Source organism: Leptonotus elevatus, chromosome 1, assembly GCF_054856555.1.
Source record: "Leptonotus elevatus isolate MCC_2025b chromosome 1, RoL_Lele_1.0, whole genome shotgun sequence".
Classification (NCBI taxonomy): Eukaryota; Metazoa; Chordata; class Actinopteri; order Syngnathiformes; family Syngnathidae; genus Leptonotus; species Leptonotus elevatus.
The window spans coordinates 48,766,912-48,779,556 of NC_141239.1; the positions used below are offsets into that span (position 1 = coordinate 48,766,912).

General features: G+C 46.3%; 37 non-coding genes and 4 pseudogenes across 37 annotated transcripts in view; all 41 read right to left on the reverse strand.

Moving 5' to 3' along the window:
* The window catches only part of LOC147183661 (5S ribosomal RNA), a 119-nt gene extending 79 nt beyond the window's left edge, over positions 1–40 (reverse strand). Inside the window, exon 1 of the ribosomal RNA XR_015091846.1 lies at positions 1–40. This exon is cut by the window's left edge and continues 79 nt beyond it. This is a non-coding gene — a ribosomal RNA (5S ribosomal RNA).
* Positions 41–237: 197 nt separating this feature from the next.
* On the reverse strand, positions 238–356 carry LOC147183662 (5S ribosomal RNA). Its single transcript, XR_015093924.1, has one exon. It is a non-coding gene; the product is annotated as a 5S ribosomal RNA (ribosomal RNA).
* A 197-nt stretch (positions 357–553) lies between these two features.
* On the reverse strand, positions 554–672 carry LOC147183663 (5S ribosomal RNA). The gene has a single exon (XR_015093925.1). It is a non-coding gene; the product is annotated as a 5S ribosomal RNA (ribosomal RNA).
* Positions 673–868: 196 nt separating this feature from the next.
* LOC147183664 (5S ribosomal RNA) lies at positions 869–987 on the reverse strand. Its single transcript, XR_015092082.1, has one exon. It is a non-coding gene; the product is annotated as a 5S ribosomal RNA (ribosomal RNA).
* Positions 988–1,184: 197 nt separating this feature from the next.
* Positions 1,185–1,303, reverse strand: LOC147183665 (5S ribosomal RNA). Its single transcript, XR_015091886.1, has one exon. It is a non-coding gene; the product is annotated as a 5S ribosomal RNA (ribosomal RNA).
* A 197-nt stretch (positions 1,304–1,500) lies between these two features.
* Positions 1,501–1,619, reverse strand: LOC147183666 (5S ribosomal RNA). The gene has a single exon (XR_015093926.1). It is a non-coding gene; the product is annotated as a 5S ribosomal RNA (ribosomal RNA).
* Positions 1,620–1,815: 196 nt separating this feature from the next.
* On the reverse strand, positions 1,816–1,934 carry LOC147183667 (5S ribosomal RNA). The gene has a single exon (XR_015093927.1). It is a non-coding gene; the product is annotated as a 5S ribosomal RNA (ribosomal RNA).
* A 196-nt stretch (positions 1,935–2,130) lies between these two features.
* On the reverse strand, positions 2,131–2,249 carry LOC147183668 (5S ribosomal RNA). The gene has a single exon (XR_015093928.1). It is a non-coding gene; the product is annotated as a 5S ribosomal RNA (ribosomal RNA).
* A 196-nt stretch (positions 2,250–2,445) lies between these two features.
* LOC147183669 (5S ribosomal RNA) lies at positions 2,446–2,564 on the reverse strand. Its single transcript, XR_015093929.1, has one exon. It is a non-coding gene; the product is annotated as a 5S ribosomal RNA (ribosomal RNA).
* A 209-nt stretch (positions 2,565–2,773) lies between these two features.
* LOC147183670 (5S ribosomal RNA) lies at positions 2,774–2,892 on the reverse strand. The gene has a single exon (XR_015091918.1). It is a non-coding gene; the product is annotated as a 5S ribosomal RNA (ribosomal RNA).
* Positions 2,893–3,090: 198 nt separating this feature from the next.
* On the reverse strand, positions 3,091–3,209 carry LOC147183671 (5S ribosomal RNA). The gene has a single exon (XR_015093931.1). It is a non-coding gene; the product is annotated as a 5S ribosomal RNA (ribosomal RNA).
* Positions 3,210–3,405: 196 nt separating this feature from the next.
* Positions 3,406–3,514, reverse strand: LOC147183672 (5S ribosomal RNA; annotated as a pseudogene).
* Positions 3,515–3,710: 196 nt separating this feature from the next.
* Positions 3,711–3,829, reverse strand: LOC147183673 (5S ribosomal RNA). The gene has a single exon (XR_015093932.1). It is a non-coding gene; the product is annotated as a 5S ribosomal RNA (ribosomal RNA).
* A 196-nt stretch (positions 3,830–4,025) lies between these two features.
* LOC147183674 (5S ribosomal RNA) lies at positions 4,026–4,144 on the reverse strand. Its single transcript, XR_015091807.1, has one exon. It is a non-coding gene; the product is annotated as a 5S ribosomal RNA (ribosomal RNA).
* A 195-nt stretch (positions 4,145–4,339) lies between these two features.
* LOC147183675 (5S ribosomal RNA) lies at positions 4,340–4,458 on the reverse strand. Its single transcript, XR_015091619.1, has one exon. It is a non-coding gene; the product is annotated as a 5S ribosomal RNA (ribosomal RNA).
* Positions 4,459–4,654: 196 nt separating this feature from the next.
* LOC147183676 (5S ribosomal RNA) lies at positions 4,655–4,773 on the reverse strand. The gene has a single exon (XR_015093933.1). It is a non-coding gene; the product is annotated as a 5S ribosomal RNA (ribosomal RNA).
* Positions 4,774–4,969: 196 nt separating this feature from the next.
* Positions 4,970–5,088, reverse strand: LOC147183677 (5S ribosomal RNA). Its single transcript, XR_015093934.1, has one exon. It is a non-coding gene; the product is annotated as a 5S ribosomal RNA (ribosomal RNA).
* Positions 5,089–5,283: 195 nt separating this feature from the next.
* LOC147183678 (5S ribosomal RNA) lies at positions 5,284–5,402 on the reverse strand. The gene has a single exon (XR_015091253.1). It is a non-coding gene; the product is annotated as a 5S ribosomal RNA (ribosomal RNA).
* A 197-nt stretch (positions 5,403–5,599) lies between these two features.
* Positions 5,600–5,718, reverse strand: LOC147183679 (5S ribosomal RNA). The gene has a single exon (XR_015093363.1). It is a non-coding gene; the product is annotated as a 5S ribosomal RNA (ribosomal RNA).
* Positions 5,719–5,913: 195 nt separating this feature from the next.
* On the reverse strand, positions 5,914–6,032 carry LOC147183680 (5S ribosomal RNA). Its single transcript, XR_015093935.1, has one exon. It is a non-coding gene; the product is annotated as a 5S ribosomal RNA (ribosomal RNA).
* A 197-nt stretch (positions 6,033–6,229) lies between these two features.
* Positions 6,230–6,338, reverse strand: LOC147183681 (5S ribosomal RNA; annotated as a pseudogene).
* Positions 6,339–6,533: 195 nt separating this feature from the next.
* LOC147183682 (5S ribosomal RNA) lies at positions 6,534–6,652 on the reverse strand. The gene has a single exon (XR_015093936.1). It is a non-coding gene; the product is annotated as a 5S ribosomal RNA (ribosomal RNA).
* Positions 6,653–6,848: 196 nt separating this feature from the next.
* Positions 6,849–6,967, reverse strand: LOC147183683 (5S ribosomal RNA). The gene has a single exon (XR_015093937.1). It is a non-coding gene; the product is annotated as a 5S ribosomal RNA (ribosomal RNA).
* A 195-nt stretch (positions 6,968–7,162) lies between these two features.
* LOC147183684 (5S ribosomal RNA) lies at positions 7,163–7,281 on the reverse strand. Its single transcript, XR_015091257.1, has one exon. It is a non-coding gene; the product is annotated as a 5S ribosomal RNA (ribosomal RNA).
* Positions 7,282–7,471: 190 nt separating this feature from the next.
* LOC147183685 (5S ribosomal RNA) lies at positions 7,472–7,590 on the reverse strand. The gene has a single exon (XR_015093938.1). It is a non-coding gene; the product is annotated as a 5S ribosomal RNA (ribosomal RNA).
* A 195-nt stretch (positions 7,591–7,785) lies between these two features.
* Positions 7,786–7,904, reverse strand: LOC147183686 (5S ribosomal RNA). Its single transcript, XR_015091259.1, has one exon. It is a non-coding gene; the product is annotated as a 5S ribosomal RNA (ribosomal RNA).
* A 197-nt stretch (positions 7,905–8,101) lies between these two features.
* Positions 8,102–8,220, reverse strand: LOC147183687 (5S ribosomal RNA). Its single transcript, XR_015093374.1, has one exon. It is a non-coding gene; the product is annotated as a 5S ribosomal RNA (ribosomal RNA).
* A 195-nt stretch (positions 8,221–8,415) lies between these two features.
* On the reverse strand, positions 8,416–8,534 carry LOC147183688 (5S ribosomal RNA). The gene has a single exon (XR_015093939.1). It is a non-coding gene; the product is annotated as a 5S ribosomal RNA (ribosomal RNA).
* A 197-nt stretch (positions 8,535–8,731) lies between these two features.
* On the reverse strand, positions 8,732–8,850 carry LOC147183689 (5S ribosomal RNA). Its single transcript, XR_015093940.1, has one exon. It is a non-coding gene; the product is annotated as a 5S ribosomal RNA (ribosomal RNA).
* A 196-nt stretch (positions 8,851–9,046) lies between these two features.
* LOC147183690 (5S ribosomal RNA) lies at positions 9,047–9,165 on the reverse strand. Its single transcript, XR_015093942.1, has one exon. It is a non-coding gene; the product is annotated as a 5S ribosomal RNA (ribosomal RNA).
* A 196-nt stretch (positions 9,166–9,361) lies between these two features.
* On the reverse strand, positions 9,362–9,480 carry LOC147183691 (5S ribosomal RNA). Its single transcript, XR_015091564.1, has one exon. It is a non-coding gene; the product is annotated as a 5S ribosomal RNA (ribosomal RNA).
* Positions 9,481–9,675: 195 nt separating this feature from the next.
* On the reverse strand, positions 9,676–9,794 carry LOC147183692 (5S ribosomal RNA). The gene has a single exon (XR_015093943.1). It is a non-coding gene; the product is annotated as a 5S ribosomal RNA (ribosomal RNA).
* Positions 9,795–9,992: 198 nt separating this feature from the next.
* LOC147183693 (5S ribosomal RNA) lies at positions 9,993–10,111 on the reverse strand. The gene has a single exon (XR_015093944.1). It is a non-coding gene; the product is annotated as a 5S ribosomal RNA (ribosomal RNA).
* A 196-nt stretch (positions 10,112–10,307) lies between these two features.
* On the reverse strand, positions 10,308–10,426 carry LOC147183694 (5S ribosomal RNA). Its single transcript, XR_015093945.1, has one exon. It is a non-coding gene; the product is annotated as a 5S ribosomal RNA (ribosomal RNA).
* A 197-nt stretch (positions 10,427–10,623) lies between these two features.
* LOC147183695 (5S ribosomal RNA) lies at positions 10,624–10,732 on the reverse strand (annotated as a pseudogene).
* A 196-nt stretch (positions 10,733–10,928) lies between these two features.
* On the reverse strand, positions 10,929–11,047 carry LOC147183696 (5S ribosomal RNA). Its single transcript, XR_015093946.1, has one exon. It is a non-coding gene; the product is annotated as a 5S ribosomal RNA (ribosomal RNA).
* Positions 11,048–11,244: 197 nt separating this feature from the next.
* LOC147183697 (5S ribosomal RNA) lies at positions 11,245–11,353 on the reverse strand (annotated as a pseudogene).
* Positions 11,354–11,549: 196 nt separating this feature from the next.
* Positions 11,550–11,668, reverse strand: LOC147183698 (5S ribosomal RNA). Its single transcript, XR_015093947.1, has one exon. It is a non-coding gene; the product is annotated as a 5S ribosomal RNA (ribosomal RNA).
* Positions 11,669–11,864: 196 nt separating this feature from the next.
* LOC147183699 (5S ribosomal RNA) lies at positions 11,865–11,983 on the reverse strand. Its single transcript, XR_015093948.1, has one exon. It is a non-coding gene; the product is annotated as a 5S ribosomal RNA (ribosomal RNA).
* Positions 11,984–12,180: 197 nt separating this feature from the next.
* On the reverse strand, positions 12,181–12,299 carry LOC147183700 (5S ribosomal RNA). The gene has a single exon (XR_015093949.1). It is a non-coding gene; the product is annotated as a 5S ribosomal RNA (ribosomal RNA).
* A 196-nt stretch (positions 12,300–12,495) lies between these two features.
* LOC147183701 (5S ribosomal RNA) lies at positions 12,496–12,614 on the reverse strand. Its single transcript, XR_015093950.1, has one exon. It is a non-coding gene; the product is annotated as a 5S ribosomal RNA (ribosomal RNA).
* Between the last annotated feature and the right edge of the window lie 31 nt (positions 12,615–12,645).

A 12,645-nucleotide genomic window follows, 5' to 3' on the forward strand; every position in this document is an offset into this window, starting at 1 on the left:
GGACGAGATCGGGCGTTCTCAGGGTAGTATGGCCGTAAGCCGAGAAAAAGCCCACAGTTGACTCTTTTAAAGATTACACTCGTCCCAGATTGGGGTGGAAAAAGCATTTTGACAGCATTTTCAGCTCTCATCCTGTCAGTTTAGCGTGTTGCTGTCTGCTAGCAAGTAGCTAGCAAACTGGAATTCTTTTGTGAAAGTTTACTTTTGCGACGGAGGTGCAAAAAAAAAAAAAAAAAAAGCTTACAGCACCTGGTATTCCCAGGCGGTCTCCCATCCAAGTACTAACCAGGCCCGACCCTGCTTAGCTTCCGAGATCGGACGAGATCGGGCGTTCTCAGGGTAGTATGGCCGTAAGCCGGGAAAAAGCCCACAGTTGACTCTTTTAAAGATTACACTCGTCCCAACTTTGGGTGGAAAAAGCATTTTGACAGCATTTTCAGCTCTCATCCTGTCAGTTTAGCGTGTTGCTGTCTGCTAGCAAGTAGCTAGCAAACTGGAATTATTTTGTGAAAGTTTACTTTTGCGACGGAGGTGCAAAAAAAAGAAAAAAAAAAGCTTACAGCACCTGGTATTCCCAGGCGGTCTCCCATCCAAGTACTAACCAGGCCCGACCCTGCTTAGCTTCCGAGATCGGACGAGATCGGGCGTTCTCAGGGTAGTATGGCCGTAAGCCGAGAAAAAGCCCACAGTTGACTCTTTTAAAGATTACACTCGTCCCAGATTGGGGTGGAAAAAGCATTTTGACAGCATTTTCAGCTCTCATCCTGTCAGTTTAGCGTGTGGCTGTCTGCTAGCAAGTAGCTAGCAAACTGGAATTATTTTGTGAAAGTTTACTTTTGCGACGGAGGTGCAAAAAAAAAAAAAAAAATGCTTACAGCACCTGGTATTCCCAGGCGGTCTCCCATCCAAGTACTAACCAGGCCCGACCCTGCTTAGCTTCCGAGATCGGACGAGATCGGGCTTTCTCAGGGTAGTATGGCCGTAAGCCGAGAAAAAGCCCACAGTTGACTCTTTTAAAGATTACACTCGTCCCATATTGGGGTGGAAAAAGCATTTTGACAGCATTTTCAGCTCTCATCCTGTCAGCTTAGCGTGTGGCTGTCTAATAGCAAGTAGCTAGCAAACTGGAATTATTTTGTGAAAGTTTACTTTTGCGACGGAGGTGCAAAAAAAAAAAAAAAAAAAGCTTACAGCACCTGGTATTCCCAGGCGGTCTCCCATCCAAGTACTAACCAGGCCCGACCCTGCTTAGCTTCCGAGATCGGACGAGATCGGGCGTTCTCAGGGTAGTATGGCCGTAAGGCGAGAAAAAGCCCACAGTTGACTCTTTTAAAGATTACACTCGTCCCAGATTGGGGTGGAAAAAGCATTTTGACAGCATTTTCAGCTCTCATCCTGTCAGTTTAGCGTGTTGCTGTCTGCTAGCAAGTAGCTAGCAAACTGGAATTATTTTGTGAAAGTTTACTTTTGCGACGGAGGTGCAAAAAAAAAAAAAAAAAAAGCTTACAGCACCTGGTATTCCCAGGCGGTCTCCCATCCAAGTACTAACCAGGCCCGACCCTGCTTAGCTTCCGAGATCGGACGAGATCGGGCGTTCTCAGGGTAGTATGGCCGTAAGCCGAGAAAAAGCCCACAGTTGACTCTTTTAAAGATTACACTCGTCCCAACTTGGGGTGGAAAAAGCATTTTGACAGCATTTTCAGCTCTCATCCTGTCAGTTTAGCGTGTGGCTGTCTAATAGCAAGTAGCTAGCAAACTGGAATTATTTTGTGAAAGTTTACTTTTGCGACGGAGGTGCAAAAAAAAAAAAAAAAAAGCTTACAGCACCTGGTATTCCCAGGCGGTCTCCCATCCAAGTACTAACCAGGCCCGACCCTGCTTAGCTTCCGAGATCGGACGAGATCGGGCGTTCTCAGGGTAGTATGGCCGTAAGCCGAGAAAAAGCCCACAGTTGACTCTTTTAAAGATTACACTCGTCCCAACTTGGGGTGGAAAAATCATTTTGACAGCATTTTCAGCTCTCATCCTGTCAGTTTAGCGTGTGGCTGTCTGCTAGCAAGTAGCTAGCAAACTGGAATTATTTTGTGAAAGTTTACTTTTGCGACGGAGGTGCAAAAAAAAAAAAAAAAAAGCTTACAGCACCTGGTATTCCCAGGCGGTCTCCCATCCAAGTACTAACCAGGCCCGACCCTGCTTAGCTTCCGAGATCGGACGAGATCGGGCGTTCTCAGGGTAGTATGGCCGTAAGCCGAGAAAAAGCCCACAGTTGACTCTTTTAAAGATTACACTCGTCCCAACTTGGGGTGGAAAAAGCATTTTGACAGCATTTTCAGCTCTCATCCTGTCAGTTTAGCGTGTGGCTGTCTAATAGCAAGTAGCTAGCAAACTGGAATTATTTTGTGAAAGTTTACTTTTGCGACGGAGGTGCAAAAAAAAAAAAAAAAAAGCTTACAGCACCTGGTATTCCCAGGCGGTCTCCCATCCAAGTACTAACCAGGCCCGACCCTGCTTAGCTTCCGAGATCGGACGAGATCGGGCGTTCTCAGGGTAGTATGGCCGTAAGCCGAGAAAAAGCCCACAGTTGACTCTTTTAAAGATTACACTCGTCCCAGATTGGGGTGGAAAAAGCATTTTGACAGCATTTTCAGCTCTCATCCTGTCAGTTTAGCGTGTTGCTGTCTGCTAGCAAGTAGCTAGCCAACTGGAATTATTTTGTGAAAGTTTACTTTTGCGACGGAGGTGCAAAAAAAGGTGCAAAAAAAAAAAAAAAAAAAGCTTACAGCACCTGGTATTCCCAGGCGGTCTCCCATCCAAGTACTAACCAGGCCCGACCCTGCTTAGCTTCCGAGATCAGACGAGATCAGGCGTTCTCAGGGTAGTATGGCCGTAAGCCGAGAAAAAGCCCACAGTTGACTCTTTTAAAGATTACACTCGTCCCAGATTGGGGTGGAAAAAGCATTTTGACAGCATTTTCAGCTCTCATCCTGTCAGTTTAGCGTGTGGCTGTCTGCTAGCAAGTAGCTAGCAAACTGGAATTATTTTGTGAAAGTTTACTTTTGCGACGGAGGTGCAAAAAAAAAACAAAAAAATAGCTTACAGCACCTGGTATTCCCAGGCGGTCTCCCATCCAAGTACTAACCAGGCCCGACCCTGCTTAGCTTCCGAGATCGGACGAGATCGGGCGTTCTCAGGGTAGTATGGCCGTAAGCCGAGAAAAAGCCCACAGTTGACTCTTTTAAAGATTACACTCGTCCCAACTTGGGGTGGAAAAAGCATTTTGACAGCATTTTCAGCTCTCATCCTGTCAGTTTAGCGTGTGGCTGTCTGCTAGCAAGTAGCTAGCAAACTGGAATTATTTTGTGAAAGTTTACTTTTGCGACGGAGGTGCAAAAAAAAAAAAAAAAAAGCTTACAGCACCTGGTATTCCCAGGCGGTCTCCCATCCAAGTACTAACCAGGCCCGACCCTGCTTAGCTTCCGAGATCGGGCGTTCTCAGGGTAGTATGGCCGTAAGCCGAGAAAAAGCCCACAGTTGACTCTTTTAAAGATTACACTCGTCCCAACTTGGGGTGGAAAAAGCATTTTGACAGCATTTTCAGCTCTCATCCTGTTAGTTTAGCGTGTGGCTGTCTGCTAGCAAGTAGCTAGCAAACTGGAATTATTTTGTGAAAGTTTACTTTTGCGACGGAGGTGCAAAAAAAAAAAAAAAAAAGCTTACAGCACCTGGTATTCCCAGGCGGTCTCCCATCCAAGTACTAACCAGGCCCGACCCTGCTTAGCTTCCGAGATCGGACGAGATCGGGCGTTCTCAGGGTAGTATGGCCGTAAGCCGAGAAAAAGCCCACAGTTGACTCTTTTAAAGATTACACTCGTCCCAACTTGGGGTGGAAAAAGCATTTTGACAGCATTTTCAGCTCTCATCCTGTCAGTTTAGCGTGTGGCTGTCTGCTAGCAAGTAGCTAGCAAACTGGAATTATTTTGTGAAAGTTTACTTTTGCGACGGAGGTGCAAAAAAAAAAAAAAAAAATCTTACAGCACCTGGTATTCCCAGGCGGTCTCCCATCCAAGTACTAACCAGGCCCGACCCTGCTTAGCTTCCGAGATCGGACGAGATCGGGCGTTCTCAGGGTAGTATGGCCGTAAGCCGAGAAAAAGCCCACAGTTGACTCTTTTAAAGATTACACTCGTCCCAACTTGGGGTGGAAAAAGCATTTTGACAGCATTTTCAGCTCTCATCCTGTCAGTTTAGCGTGTGGCTGTCTGCTAGCAAGTAGCTAGCAAACTGGAATTATTTTGTGAAAGTTTACTTTTGCGACGGAGGTGCAAAAAAAAAAAAAAAAAGCTTACAGCACCTGGTATTCCCAGGCGGTCTCCCATCCAAGTACTAACCAGGCCCGACCCTGCTTAGCTTCCGAGATCGGACGAGATCGGGCATTCTCAGGGTAGTATGGCCGTAAGCCGAGAAAAAGCCCACAGTTGACTCTTTTAAAGATTACACTCGTCCCAACTTGGGGTGGAAAAAGCATTTTGACAGCATTTTCAGCTCTCATCCTGTCAGTTTAGCGTGTGGCTGTCTGCTAGCAAGTAGCTAGCAAACTGGAATTATTTTGTGAAAGTTTACTTTTGCGACGGAGGTGCAAAAAAAAAAAAAAAAAAGCTTACAGCACCTGGTATTCCCAGGCGGTCTCCCATCCAAGTACTAACCAGGCCCGACCCTGCTTAGCTTCCGAGATCGGACGAGATCGGGCGTTCTCAGGGTAGTATGGCCGTAAGCCGAGAAAAAGCCCACAGTTGACTCTTTTAAAGATTACACTCGTCCCAGATTGGGGTGGAAAAAGCATTTTGACAGCATTTTCAGCTCTCATCCTGTCAGTTTAGCGTGTGGCTGTCTGCTAGCAAGTAGCTAGCAAACTGGAATTATTTTGTGAAAGTTTACTTTTGCGACGGAGGTGCAAAAAAAAAACAAAAAAAGCTTACAGCACCTGGTATTCCCAGGCGGTCTCCCATCCAAGTACTAACCAGGCCCGACCCTGCTTAGCTTCCGAGATCGGACGAGATCGGGCGTTCTCAGGGTAGTATGGCCGTAAGCCGAGAAAAAGCCCACAGTTGACTCTTTTAAAGATTACACTCGTCCCAACTTGGGGTGGAAAAAGCATTTTGACAGCATTTTCAGCTCTCATCCTGTCAGTTTAGCGTGTGGCTGTCTGCTAGCAAGTAGCTAGCAAACTGGAATTATTTTGTGAAAGTTTACTTTTGCGACGGAGGTGCAAAAAAAAAAAAAAAATGCTTACAGCACCTGGTATTCCCAGGCGGTCTCCCATCCAAGTACTAACCAGGCCCGACCCTGCTTAGCTTCCGAGATCGGACGAGATCGGGCGTTCTCAGGGTAGTATGGCCGTAAGCCGAGAAAAAGCCCACAGTTGACTCTTTTAAAGATTACACTCGTCCCAGATTGGGGTGGAAAAAGCATTTTGACAGCATTTTCAGCTCTCATCCTGTCAGTTTAGCGTGTTGCTGTCTGCTAGCAAGTAGCTAGCAAACTGGAATTATTTTGTGAAAGTTTACTTTTGCGACGGAGGTGCAAAAAAAAAAAAAAAAAAAGCTTACATCACCTGGTATTCCCAGGCGGTCTCCCATCCAAGTACTAACCAGGCCCGACCCTGCTTAGCTTCCAAGATCGGACGAGATCGGGCTTTCTCAGGGTAGTATGGCCGTAAGCCGAGAAAAAGCCCACAGTTGACTCTTTTAAAGATTACACTCGTCCCATATTGGGGTGGAAAAAGCATTTTGACAGCATTTTCAGCTCTCATCCTGTCAGTTTAGCGTGTGGCTGTCTAATAGCAAGTAGCTAGCAAACTGGAATTATTTTGTGAAAGTTTACTTTTGCGACAGAGGTGCAAAAAAAAAAAAAAAAAGCTTACAGCACCTGGTATTCCCAGGCGGTCTCCCATCCAAGTACTAACCAGGCCCGACCCTGCTTAGCTTCCGAGATCGGACGAGATCGGGCGTTCTCAGGGTAGTATGGCCGTAAGCCGAGAAAAAGCCCACAGTTGACTCTTTTAAAGATTACACTCGTCCCAACTTGGGGTGGAAAAAGCATTTTGACAGCATTTTCAGCTCTCATCCTGTCAGTTTAGCGTGTGGCTGTCTGCTAGCAAGTAGCTAGCAAACTGGAATTATTTTGTGAAAGTTTACTTTTGCGACGGAGGTGCAAAAAAAAAAAAAAAAAAAGCTTACAGCACCTGGTATTCCCAGGCGGTCTCCCATCCAAGTACTAACCAGGCCCGACCCTGCTTAGCTTCCGAGATCGGGCGTTCTCAGGGTAGTATGGCCGTAAGCCGAGAAAAAGCCCACAGTTGACTCTTTTAAAGATTACACTCGTCCCAACTTGGGGTGGAAAAAGCATTTTGACAGCATTTTCAGCTCTCATCCTGTCAGTTTAGCGTGTGGCTGTCTGCTAGCAAGTAGCTAGCAAACTGGAATTATTTTGTGAAAGTTTACTTTTGCGACGGAGGTGCAAAAAAAAAAAAAAAAAGCTTACAGCACCTGGTATTCCCAGGCGGTCTCCCATCCAAGTACTAACCAGGCCCGACCCTGCTTAGCTTCCGAGATCGGACGAGATCGGGCGTTCTCAGGGTAGTATGGCCGTAAGCCGAGAAAAAGCCCACAGTTGACTCTTTTAAAGATTACACTCGTCCCAACTTGGGGTGGAAAAAGCATTTTGACAGCATTTTCAGCTCTCATCCTGTCAGTTTAGCGTGTGGCTGTCTGCTAGCAAGTAGCTAGCAAACTGGAATTATTTTGTGAAAGTTTACTTTTGCGACGGAGGTGCAAAAAAAAAAAAAAAAAAGCTTACAGCACCTGGTATTCCCAGGCGGTCTCCCATCCAAGTACTAACCAGGCCCGACCCTGCTTAGCTTCCGAGATCGGACGAGATCGGGCGTTCTCAGGGTAGTATGGCCGTAAGCCGAGAAAAAGCCCACAGTTGACTCTTTTAAAGATTACACTCGTCCCAACTTGGGGTGGAAAAAGCATTTTGACAGCATTTTCAGCTCTCATCCTGTCAGTTTAGCGTGTGGCTGTCTGCTAGCAAGTAGCTAGCAAACTGGAATTATTTTGTGAAAGTTTACTTTTGCGACGGAGGTGCAAAAAAAAAAAAAAAATGCTTACAGCACCTGGTATTCCCAGGCGGTCTCCCATCCAAGTACTAACCAGGCCCGACCCTGCTTAGCTTCCGAGATCGGACGAGATCGGGCGTTCTCAGGGTAGTATGGCCGTAAGCCGAGAAAAAGCCCACAGTTGACTCTTTTAAAGATTACACTCGTCCCAGATTGGGGTGGAAAAAGCATTTTGACAGCATTTTCAGCTCTCATCCTGTCAGTTTAGCGTGTGGCTGTCTGCTAGCAAGTAGCTAGCAAACTGGAATTATTTTGTGAAAGTTTACTTTTGCGACGGAGGTGCAAAAAAAAAAAAGCTTACAGCACCTGGTATTCCCAGGCGGTCTCCCATCCAAGTACTAACCAGGCCCGACCCTGCTTAGCTTCCGAGATCGGACGAGATCGGGCGTTCTCAGGGTAGTATGGCCGTAAGCCGAGAAAAAGCCCACAGTTGACTCTTTTAAAGATTACACTCGTCCCAACTTGGGGTGGAAAAAGCATTTTGACAGCATTTTCAGCTCTCATCCTGTCAGTTTAGCGTGTGGCTGTCTGCTAGCAAGTAGCTAGCAAACTGGAATTATTTTGTGAAAGTTTACTTTTGCGACGGAGGTGCAAAAAAAAAACAAAAATGCTTACAGCACCTGGTATTCCCAGGCGGTCTCCCATCCAAGTACTAACCAGGCCCGACCCTGCTTAGCTTCCGAGATCGGACGAGATCGGGCGTTCTCAGGGTAGTATGGCCGTAAGCCGAGAAAAAGCCCACAGTTGACTCTTTTAAAGATTACACTCGTCCCAGATTGGGGTGGAAAAAGCATTTTGACAGCATTTTCAGCTCTCATCCTGTCAGTTTAGCGTGTTGCTGTCTGCTAGCAAGTAGCTAGCAAACTGGAATTATTTTGTGAAAGTTTACTTTTGCGACGGAGGTGCAAAAAAAAAAAAAAAAAAAGCTTACATCACCTGGTATTCCCAGGCGGTCTCCCATCCAAGTACTAACCAGGCCCGACCCTGCTTAGCTTCCAAGATCGGACGAGATCGGGCTTTCTCAGGGTAGTATGGCCGTAAGCCGAGAAAAAGCCCACAGTTGACTCTTTTAAAGATTACACTCGTCCCATATTGGGGTGGAAAAAGCATTTTGACAGCATTTTCAGCTCTCATCCTGTCAGTTTAGCGTGTGGCTGTCTAATAGCAAGTAGCTAGCAAACTGGAATTATTTTGTGAAAGTTTACTTTTGCGACAGAGGTGCAAAAAAAAAAAAAAAAAGCTTACAGCACCTGGTATTCCCAGGCGGTCTCCCATCCAAGTACTAACCAGGCCCGACCCTGCTTAGCTTCCGAGATCGGACGAGATCGGGCGTTCTCAGGGTAGTATGGCCGTAAGCCAAGAAAAAGCCCACAGTTGACTCTTTTAAAGATTACACTCGTCACATATTGGGGTGGAAAAAGCATTTTGACAGCATTTTCAGCTCTCATCCTGTCAGTTTAGCGTGTTGCTGTCTGCTAGCAAGTAGCTAGCAAACTGGAATTATTTTGTGAAAGTTTACTTTTGCGACGGAGGTGCAAAAAAAAAAAAAAAAAAAGCTTACAGCACCTGGTATTCCCAGGCGGTCTCCCATCCAAGTACTAACCAGGCCCGACCCTGCTTAGCTTCCGAGATCGGACGAGATCGGGCGTTCTCAGGGTAGTATGGCCGTAAGCCGAGAAAAAGCCCACAGTTGACTCTTTTAAAGATTACACTCGTCCCAACTTGGGGTGGAAAAAGCATTTTGACAGCATTTTCAGCTCTCATCCTGTCAGTTTAGCGTGTGGCTGTCTGCTAGCAAGTAGCTAGCAAACTGGAATTATTTTGTGAAAGTTTACTTTTGCGACGGAGGTGCAAAAAAAAAAAAAAAAAAGCTTACAGCACCTGGTATTCCCAGGCGGTCTCCCATCCAAGTACTAACCAGGCCCGACCCTGCTTAGCTTCCGAGATCGGACGAGATCGGGCGTTCTCAGGGTAGTATGGCCGTAAGCCGAGAAAAAGCCCACAGTTGACTCTTTTAAAGATTACACTCGTCCCAACTTGGGGTGGAAAAAGCATTTTGACAGCATTTTCAGCTCTCATCCTGTCAGTTTAGCGTGTGGCTGTCTGCTAGCAAGTAGCTAGCAAACTGGAATTATTTTGTGAAAGTTTACTTTTGCGACGGAGGTGCAAAAAAAAAAAAAAAAAAGCTTACAGCACCTGGTATTCCCAGGCGGTCTCCCATCCAAGTACTAACCAGGCCCGACCCTGCTTAGCTTCCGAGATCGGACGAGATCGGGCGTTCTCAAGGTAGTATGGCCGTAAGCCGGGAAAAAGCCCACAGTTGACTCTTTTAAAGATTACACTCGTCCCAACTTGGGGTGGAAAAAGCATTTTGACAGCATTTTCAGCTCTCATCCTGTCAGTTTAGCGTGTGGCTGTCTAATAGCAAGTAGCTAGCAAACTGGAATTATTTTGTGAAAGTTTACTTTTGCGACGGAGGTGCAAAAAAAAAAAAAAAAAGCTTACAGCACCTGGTATTCCCAGGCGGTCTCCCATCCAAGTACTAACCAGGCCCGACCCTGCTTAGCTTCCGAGATCGGACGAGATCGGGCGTTCTCAGGGTAGTATGGCCGTAAGCCGAGAAAAAGCCCACAGTTGACTCTTTTAAAGATTACACTCGTCCCAACTTGGGGTGGAAAAAGCATTTTGACAGCATTTTCAGCTCTCATCCTGTCAGTTTAGCGTGTGGCTGTCTGCTAGCAAGTAGCTAGCAAACTGGAATTATTTTGTGAAAGTTTACTTTTGCGACGGAGGTGCAAAAAAAAAACAAAAAAAAAGCTTACAGCACCTGGTATTCCCAGGCGGTCTCCCATCCAAGTACTAACCAGGCCCGACCCTGCTTAGCTTCCGAGATCGGACGAGATCGGGCGTTCTCAGGGTAGTATGGCCGTAAGCCGAGAAAAAGCCCACAGTTGACTCTTTTAAAGATTACACTCGTCCCAACTTGGGGTGGAAAAAGCATTTTGACAGCATTTTCAGCTCTCATCCTGTCAGTTTAGCGTGTGGCTGTCTGCTAGCAAGTAGCTAGCAAACTGGAATTATTTTGTGAAAGTTTACTTTTGCGACGGAGGTGCAAAAAAAAAAAAAAAAAAGCTTACAGCACCTGGTATTCCCAGGCGGTCTCCCATCCAAGTACTAACCAGGCCCGACCCTGCTTAGCTTCCGAGATCGGACGAGATCGGGCGTTCTCAGGGTAGTATGGCCGTAAGCCGAGAAAAAGCCCACAGTTGACTCTTTTAAAGATTACACTCGTCCCATATTGGGGTGGAAAAAGCATTTTGACAGCATTTTCAGCTCTCATCCTGTCAGTTTAGCGTGTGGCTGTCTAATAGCAAGTAGCTAGCAAACTGGAATTATTTTGTGAAAGTTTACTTTTGCGACGGAGGTGCAAAAAAAAAAAAAAAAAAAGCTTACAGCACCTGGTATTCCCAGGCGGTCTCCCATCCAAGTACTAACCAGGCCCGACCCTGCTTTGCTTCCGAGATCGGGCGTTCTCAGGGTAGTATGGCCGTAAGCCGAGAAAAAGCCCACAGTTGACTCTTTTAAAGATTACACTCGTCCCAACTTGGGGTGGAAAAAGCATTTTGACAGCATTTTCAGCTCTCATCCTGTCAGTTTAGCGTGTGGCTGTCTGCTAGCAAGTAGCTAGCAAACTGGAATTATTTTGTGAAAGTTTACTTTTGCGACGGAGGTGCAAAAAAAAAAAAAAAAAAGCTTACAGCACCTGGTATTCCCAGGCGGTCTCCCATCCAAGTACTAACCAGGCCCGACCCTGCTTAGCTTCCGAGATCGGACGAGATCGGGCGTTCTCAGGGTAGTATGGCCGTAAGCCGAGAAAAAGCCCACAGTTGACTCTTTTAAAGATTACACTCGTCCCATATTGGGGTGGAAAAAGCATTTTGACAGCATTTTCAGCTCTCATCCTGTCAGTTTAGCGTGTGGCTGTCTAATAGCAAGTAGCTAGCAAACTGGAATTATTTTGTGAAAGTTTACTTTTGCGACGGAGGTGCAAAAAAAAAAAAAAAAAAAGCTTACAGCACCTGGTATTCCCAGGCGGTCTCCCATCCAAGTACTAACCAGGCCCGACCCTGCTTTGCTTCCGAGATCGGGCGTTCTCAGGGTAGTATGGCCGTAAGCCGAGAAAAAGCCCACAGTTGACTCTTTTAAAGATTACACTCGTCCCAACTTGGGGTGGAAAAAGCATTTTGACAGCATTTTCAGCTCTCATCCTGTCAGTTTAGCGTGTGGCTGTCTGCTAGCAAGTAGCTAGCAAACTGGAATTATTTTGTGAAAGTTTACTTTTGCGACGGAGGTGCAAAAAAAAAAAAAAAAAAGCTTACAGCACCTGGTATTCCCAGGCGGTCTCCCATCCAAGTACTAACCAGGCCCGACCCTGCTTAGCTTCCGAGATCGGACGAGATCGGGCGTTCTCAGGGTAGTATGGCCGTAAGCCGAGAAAAAGCCCACAGTTGACTCTTTTAAAGATTACACTCGTCCCAACTTGGGGTGGAAAAAGCATTTTGACAGCATTTTCAGCTCTCATCCTGTCAGTTTAGCGTGTGGCTGTCTAATAGCAAGTAGCTAGCAAACTGGAATTATTTTGTGAAAGTTTACTTTTGCGACGGAGGTGCAAAAAAAAAAAAAAAAAAGCTTACAGCACCTGGTATTCCCAGGCGGTCTCCCATCCAAGTACTAACCAGGCCCGACCCTGCTTAGCTTCCGAGATCGGACGAGATCGGGCGTTCTCAGGGTAGTATGGCCGTAAGCCGAGAAAAAGCCCACAGTTGACTCTTTTAAAGATTACACTCGTCCCAGATTGGGGTGGAAAAAGCATTTTGACAGCATTTTCAGCTCTCATCCTGTCAGTTTAGCGTGTTGCTGTCTGCTAGCAAGTAGCTAGCAAACTGGAATTATTTTGTGAAAGTTTACTTTTGCGACGGAGGTGCAAAAAAAAAAAAAAAAAAAGCTTACAGCACCTGGTATTCCCAGGCGGTCTCCCATCCAAGTACTAACCAGGCCCGACCCTGCTTAGCTTCCGAGATCGGACGAGATCGGGCGTTCTCAGGGTAGTATGGCCGTAAGCCGAGAAAAAGCCCACAGTTGACTCTTTTAAAGATTACACTCGTCCCAACTTGGGGTGGAAAAAGCATTTTGACAGCATTTTCAGCTCTCATCCTGTCAGTTTAGCGTGTGGCTGTCTGCTAGCAAGTAGCTAGCAAACTGGAATTATTTTGTGAAAGTTTACTTTTGCGACGGAGGTGCAAAAAAAAAAAAAAAAAAGCTTACAGCACCTGGTATTCCCAGGCGGTCTCCCATCCAAGTACTAACCAGGCCCGACCCTGCTTAGCTTCCGAGATCGGACGAGATCGGGCGTTCTCAGGGTAGTATGGCCGTAAGCCGAGAAAAAGCCCACAGTTGACTCTTTTAAA